The sequence below is a fragment of the Zosterops lateralis genome (assembly GCF_965231275.1).
Source record: "Zosterops lateralis genome assembly, chromosome: 5".
Lineage (NCBI taxonomy): Eukaryota > Metazoa > Chordata > Aves > Passeriformes > Zosteropidae > Zosterops > Zosterops lateralis.
Genome location: NC_139766.1, coordinates 53,688,499 through 53,696,307, shown reverse-complemented (window position 1 = coordinate 53,696,307; position 7,809 = coordinate 53,688,499).

The window sequence follows — 7,809 nt, the reverse complement described above, 5'->3', positions numbered from 1 at the left end:
GTTACAGATCTGTTAACATGTGAACAGATGAGTATTATAAAAGTGGCTGATTAGAGGTGTGAGTTTAGGTCCATGGCAAATTCAGGAACAAGTGGAACTTCATAACTTCTGTTCCAAAATACCTGGATCCGCTGAGATTGGTGGTGTTGGTGATGAGTGCTCTGCATACATCCATTGACTTCCATTAATGCTCCAGGCCGAGACCTCTTTTTCACTGCAGGAGCTGGGCATTGCATCACTTTAGGGGGAAGATAAGAAATTAGCTGGTTGATTCCATTCCTAATCACCAGGTTTTCTGTTTTCCTTTCTCTTGTTTCCATGTCTGCAAATTTCTCTTGCTGTTGGAAATATTTGCAAACTCTGTTAGTGGTGGGGCTTTTGTTCTGGCTCATTATTTTCCCCTGCTGTTGCTCCTTTGCTCATTTCCTTTTATCTTGCTGTATTGTTTTTATTCTCTCTCCACATTACAGTCCCATTTGGCTCATCCTCTCCTTTCTTTTCTATAAAACATGATTTTTATCACCCATAAAGCATGCTTCTAAAACTTCAACAATACTAAAAACCGGAAAGTCACACTTTTTCTTGTAAATTCTGTTTTGCCTCAGTCTTTTTCTTATTTTTAAGCAGAAGGAAAGAGAGAAAAATACATTTTAGGCAAAATTACCCATACAGAATAATTCTCAGGGGCTAGGAAGTGATACCTGTTCTGTAGTTCTTAATGCTAGTTGCTGTGTTCAAAATCTATGAAAAGAAAATAATGCCATTTTCAATTCTTTGGAGATTAAGGTAATTTTGTTTATCTTTTTAAGTGTCTCGAAAATTATATTGGTTTATTCTGTCTTGTACCAAAAAAAGAAATTCCTGTAAAACCTGTTTATCCACCATTTGGTTTTCTCGAACTATTTGTAACATACTCTGAAAGGAATACCAAGGCAGTTGTACTGTGTGCTGTCAGTTTGGATTGTATAGAGAGCAATCATTTTTAGCTGACCTGGACTTCAGAAAAGATCTCACATTTCTTGTTGCACAACAAGAAGATTGCTTCAATTCTTGAAGCTCTTTGAAAGTCTGGATGAGTTAATGTTATAATAAAGATAGGCCAATTTTATATCTTTACAACATTGGGCAGTTTTCCTTTCAAAGACACTAATTTCTGCTATGTTTCTATCCTGCACTGTTCCAGCTGTTGTTCCCCTTATCCTTTGGTTGTAAATAGTGAATATAACATGTTCTTTTCCTTCTGATAAAATTAATTAATCTGTGATTAGTACCAGTATTTCTCCATAACCATAAAAAAACTACGCTCAAAGACTTGGGGCCATGTGTTCATAAAATATTCATCTTGTTCTTGTATTAATTTGAACAGATTATTGCAAAACCAAATAAAAATATCATTAAACGCACCTGGCAAATCATACCCACTCAACATTTTGCATGGCAGGATTTCACCTCTTTTTCACAGGAGCCCTTTTAAAGGCCAGGTTATAGAACTGTCCTGTTTTCTAGGTCATTCTTGTCCAGGGGAAGCCTGCTGCTGCTTCAGGCTTTCTTAGCCATCAGGCTGAGAAAACTACAGAAATATTTACAGTGTACAGCTCAATACCTGTAGCCAGAGAAAGCTCTGTTTTCACTGAAGGACAAGGATATGTGAACAGCCTGAATCAACATCCTTGTTCAATTTAGGATGCCACAACATTATATTGAACTACCCTGAGGCTTTGGGGTGAGTCTTTCAAAATCTCTTGTGCACATTTTCTTAGTTACTTGGGGTTTCTTTTGCACATGGTAAGTTTTTATTTTTTTCCTTTTTGCAAAAACTCATTAAATATAACTCCAACAGTAATGATATGTTATTCTCTAACCCTTACTGCATAAATTTGTTCCACTCTGTCTGTATGTGTGTGTGCATATAAGAGCTGATGTTGATATTTCAAATAAATAGCAGGGAAACCTCCCACAGCACATGACATTTTTTCCATCTTACACCTCTCCCAAGACTGAAGTCTAGGTCAGTTCTCAGAGGTTAACCAATGCTTTATTTCTGAAAAAGGTCTGCTGCCTACAGGAAAATATTTTCTTTTGGAACGTGGGAGGCATTGGAGAGGGAATAAGGGATGAAAATGCTACAATATATTTCATGGAGTATTCCATTTGTTAAATTCTTTTTTCTGCCTTTCTCTCTCTCTTTCCCTTTCCCTCAGAGATTTCTTTGAGACTTCGACTTTGTCAGCACTTTGGTTTCCATTCTACTCCTGTGCTCATTTGTGAACACTCATCTTCTCCATCTGCAATTCTCATTCTTGCTCGGCACCTTTCCTTGAAATATGTAGTTTTTGTTTTCTTTGGAATTATATTGACAGTGCAGAACCAATAACTTCAACTCTTGAAGTGCAGGCTTATATGGAGATACCAGTGAAGCCAAGAGGGAAAATTTTGACTGTAGAATAAAAATTCCAATTGGAAAAAGTTACTGTGTAATTTTTACTAACACTTCTTTTGCCTTACTCAGCATCTCTATCAGTTATTGCAAAATAGGTTGTGTGCCTGTGTTAAGAAAATAAGTTACATCAAAGATTGTAACCCTTATATATATATTTTTTTTCTTTTCTCTGAAGTTCTCAAAGTTCTTGGTTAGTGTTGAGTTACTGCATCTGGTGTGGATTTCCTGAATGCATATTGAATTAGCACATCAATATTACTGAGACAAGTAAGCTTTGACTGGTGCACAGGCACTCCAGAAAAAATAAGGAGGATATTTAAATATTCTGACACTTTCTCCTACTGTTTGCTATCGTTTTCACCTGCTTTTCTTCAAAAGCCAGTATCTGACTACAGAGTCAACATTAGTGGCAAGTTTCAGCTGTAGCTTAAAACTGGATGACCTACATGATGGACCCTGCACTTTAATCATAATCTTTACTGCAGATTCTGTGTCTAAATCAGTGCTGTTTTGGTCCTTGTACTGTGAGGGAAAAGCTCTGCCAGTTAGGCCTGGTTTTGATATCTGCAGAGCTGTCATAGTATTGCAGTGACCTTTGGAAGTGCAAGAGCTTAAACCACTTCCTTGCCTACTAATTTCTGTTATTTTGCTTAACTTTAGTCAGAATGAAAATAATCAAGAAAACACACATATAGGACTTCTTTTAAGATGTTCCTTCAAAATTATTTTGCTGAGCTCTGTGGGGACAAGTTTTGGGAGAGAGAATATTTATTCCACAGGGCAGTTTAGATTCTCATCCTTAGATTCAAACTGTTTCCTAGGTTGGTTAGAAAAAGGCCCCAAGGGAGCCAGAATCTAGCTTCCTTTATTTAATCACCAATTAGTTAATTGTTATTTTTCCACGTAAAAACTGGCACACAGGCACTAGGACATATCATAATATCCAAAGGCTGCCTCCTCATTGGAACTGCTTTGAATTCAATGCAACCTTTCCAAAGTAGTTGATCAAATGACACATGGTTATAAGAAGCAGTGTGTTGGTGTTGACACCCTCTTCATTTCAATTTACCAAGGTAGGAATTGGCCAGTAGCAACTCTGGCTTTTACAGGTTGATGAATAGCCGTGCTTGAAAACTTTTGTTTTAATTGTCTAAATTATTTATGAGGCTTGAGGTTAGGCAACGTTGACAAACCAATTTATGATTGTACATGATTATACTACCTACGGAACGACTACAATTTCATCTCTAGCTCTAAATGGAAACGAATTCCAAATCACAGCATAAAGTGTCAAAGGATCTCTAAGGCTTATATAAAGTAAGATATCCGAAGGGCTTTTTTCATGGGTCTCTTTTAATAACATATTTTAAGAAGGATAAAGTTGCTTACTACAATAAATATTAACTTTGATAACTCAACATCTTACTGTAGTTGTCTTGCTTCAGAAGAACAAGTAGTTTAGCAATGTAATGAGGTAGTTTTAGCTACCTCACTAGGCTCTGAGGTAGCTCTAAATTATATTTAAGATCCAGGGCCTTCTTTTAGCAAAATATAAACTTCCATCTTGAACAGTATCTTTGTCAGTGAACAAGGTCAGATCCGTACCCAAATCCTTACCTGGAGCTTAAAAGGAGATGCCTTTATATACTGAATTTTGTTGCACATCAGCCTAAATGCAAAACTGCTTTTAAGTACCAGCTCTAATTGACATCCTCCAAAGACCTTAATGTTGATTGTGCATTTGTATCAAGATCGCTGCTGCAATTTTAAATATCTTTGTAATGTAAGTGACACAGGGACAACTTTTTAGAAAAGTATGAGGAGCTCATAGGTTTCTAAGGGAAATAATAATTATTTTTAAGTCTAGAAGATGGGATTTGGTTTTGCCTTTTTTTTTTTTTTTTTTTTTTTTTCCCTAATAGAGCTCCTTTCCATTAGTGCAACTCCTTTGTCCATCATTGAATTCTCAGCACAATGGATGTTTTCCAGTGTGAACCTTTTGTACATGAAAGGTGCTAAGATCTTTGTCTTGTACTGATGAGTATTAATTGCTGTGTCACTTGTATGAACGCATGAAACTGTCATGTCCTAGACACAAAAGCTTTTCATTGTATTTGCCTGAAAAAGGGTTCACCATTGCTAGGATAAAAATCTGCTTTGCCTCTTTACCTTTAAAAGGCTGCTGTGAAGGGTGTCAGAGATGGGAACCCTTTTTTTTTTTTTTTTTCTTTGTAATGGGATCTAAAATTGAATATGCTGTTCGTTTATTCGTACAAACATAAATAGAAGTGTATGATTTTTTTTTGGTATAGTTCCTGGGAATACATATGCAAAGATGGAAGTAAAAGCTTTGCAGAATGTAAGAAATGGGAGAGAAATTGCTTGTTGCTTTGTTTAGCTCTCCAAATGCAAAAATAATTTAAAAGCCTTGCTCTGGCTTGGTGTGGCTTTTGTGCCTTATTAAAGGTTCTGGTCAGACCTCACTTTGTGATGAAACCGTGCATTACATGGAGGGACACAGTGTGGGTATTCAGCTCTCTGTCAGTTCTGAGGCAGAGAGAAGTGAATATTCTGTCACCTTTTCTCAGCTGTCACACTGAACCCTGGGATCCTGCTCTGTGCAAAGTGAGAGCACTCCAACAGGGAATTCTGGTCCATCATAAGCAACATGCAGTGCCTTTTGTGTGGCCATGATCACATGCCTTTTGTTTATTCTTGCTATGAAAGCTTCTGAAATGAAACTGAAGTATGTAATTTTTGTTTAAAAATGCTTTTTTTAGAAAAAGTGATGCTGACTTCATTTAGTCTGTTACTTGAGCAAGTGTGATTCATGGTTAATCTTCACTTGCATATGCTTATTGCAAACACTAATCCTATTTGCAAGGACAAATTATGATTAATTCATATCCTTAAAATTTACACCTAATTAGACAGAATATAATCTCTAAATTTGTATAAATAAAACTTAACATTTTAAACATTGTAGATAATAAGCAATTTTCTGAACTTACATTTGCATGTACTAATTAATGGCTGCTTCATTGTATTTACATTTGCAAACAGTTTTTTTTCTAATTACTCAACTTAGCACTCTGTGAACAGAGGAAAAATAACATAAACATTTCACACCTTATTTTATATCTAGATTCAGCTTTTGTTGATTTAAATTAACAGCATTTTATTTAACAATTGCTATAGATTTAATTGAATTTTCCTAGACTTAAAAAGGGGGTAAATTCTGAACTTTTATCCTTTTGCTATATTGATGAATCTTATTCTTAGAAAATTAAACCCTTAGGTAGTAATAAACTTGATCACAGCATGCTAAAAATGCATGGGTCAGTATGCAATATAACAAATTTCTTGTGCTAATAAATATCTTAGTGCTAATAAATATCTTAATTTTTTTTAATATGTACACTTTTTGTCCCTTCTAAAACGCAAGATTTTCAGATCTGGACAATCTAAAATTCTGAAGGAAAATAAAATTTCTCAGAGGCTTTAATTTTTGGTTCTCTTTGCAGAGGCGGATTAAAATGTACATATACACATTGTGATGAAATGGGTAATTTGTACAATGTGGTAGTTAAAGCAGAGTATTAATTTGCAACTATGATATGCTAAAAATAAAAGCTAGTAGATCTTATTTTTGCAGCTGGTCTTTTACAAACTACCTCTTTCTAAAATAAAGTAAAGCCCATAGCTGAAACCCAATCATTATCTTGTATTTAAATCCATTCACTGCTTTGAAAGAATTTAACTTTTTTTGGTTCCCTATCATGAGTCAAAAAATATTTTTTTATAAACATTTACTATCAGTAGGTAAAAAATACACTTCAACTATCTCATAAAATCATAGCTATTAACAGTAATTGGTGATTTTATACTGCTTAGGGAAATATTTGTTATTTTGGTTGTTGGATATGCCAGCTATAGTATAAATAAATAAACCCAAAATGATTGGTAAAGACTTTAAATACATTTGATCTGAGACATTTTATTCTTTTGGTCATTGTATTTTCTACACTACTAATGTGAGTTTCTAATTTAAATAAATGGAGGATTCTAGAGCAGGTCTTGATGTTGCTGCCAGTTTTAACACTGGGCTTCATAATGTGAGACATAATGCAGGTCAGAGATGTAGCCTATTTTTTACCTCTGGTCACATAATTCAGGGATGTGGTAGTGGATAAATTATCTGTATTCAATATGTGGAAGGCTGCAGGACAGAGTGATGAATAGTTACATTTATAAAATCTCACTGAAATACCTCAGTAAGCCTACTTTCGAAGTCATTCAAATAAGCAAGTGATAGCTTTAGTTAGACCATCCAGTGTCTTTCTCCTAGGACCATTTTTCTGTTCGTCAGTCAGTTCACGAATTTCATCTTTTGGGCTTGTAATTACACTTGGTAGTACTTTAAAAATTACCAACTTTATTATCTTTTTTCTTTTCAGGTTATAGTGTGTCTTACTCATTCTTATGAGTCAGCGGACATCCATTTTAAGGAATAGTTTTGTGGAGTTTTTTCATGAATGTTATAACTCTTTACCTGCATATGCTTTTGGTTTGTTTATTAACTGCTCAAAAAAAGTCTCCAGGGAAAGCTTCTGACATGATTCTATTGGTGGGGGATTAATTGCATGTCAAACAGATTGAGCAGAAAAGAAAATTGAGTGGAGAACAACAGAAGCTCTTTTACTTCTGAGGCTTACCTGGTATTTGGAGGTTTGATTTCTTAGTAGTGCTTGATCCATCTGTGACTGTTGAGACACAACTACGCTTTTTAATGCACTTTTTTTTTTTTTTTTTTTTTTTTTTTTTTTTTTTTTTTTTTTTTTTTTTTTGGGATGATTTAATGCTTGGGGTTTTTTAGGCCAGAAAAAGACAAATATTCTATATTCAACAACCAAGTATTATTAGGATCAAAGTAGGAAGACAAGATCCTCTCCAGTGTTTTAATCAAATGTTTTCATTTACTTCAGAAAACTTTAACCCAATCCTTTTAATGCAAGTTTTCATTGTTAGTTGCATCTATTTAACCTTCCATAGACTGTTGCTTCCCTTCTTTTAAGTTCTGAAATTAAGCTCTTTGCTCTTAACCTCCTTTTAATTCTCCAAGTCTACAGAAAAGCAGTTTAATTCATATTCACATGTTGTGACACTGCTGTGTCGCTGAAATTTTGGCAGTTTCCTGTACATTTGCCTACCTCACATTACGTGTGTAATTTCCTCAGAGTTTTAGCTTTAAAAGAGACAGATCTTACTAACAAGAACAAATCTAATCTTTAAGTTCTGACAGTTGTTACTCTGAAATTTGTCTGTTTTAAGATTTTTTGGACAAAAGTCTTCAAAATCAAAACATCCTG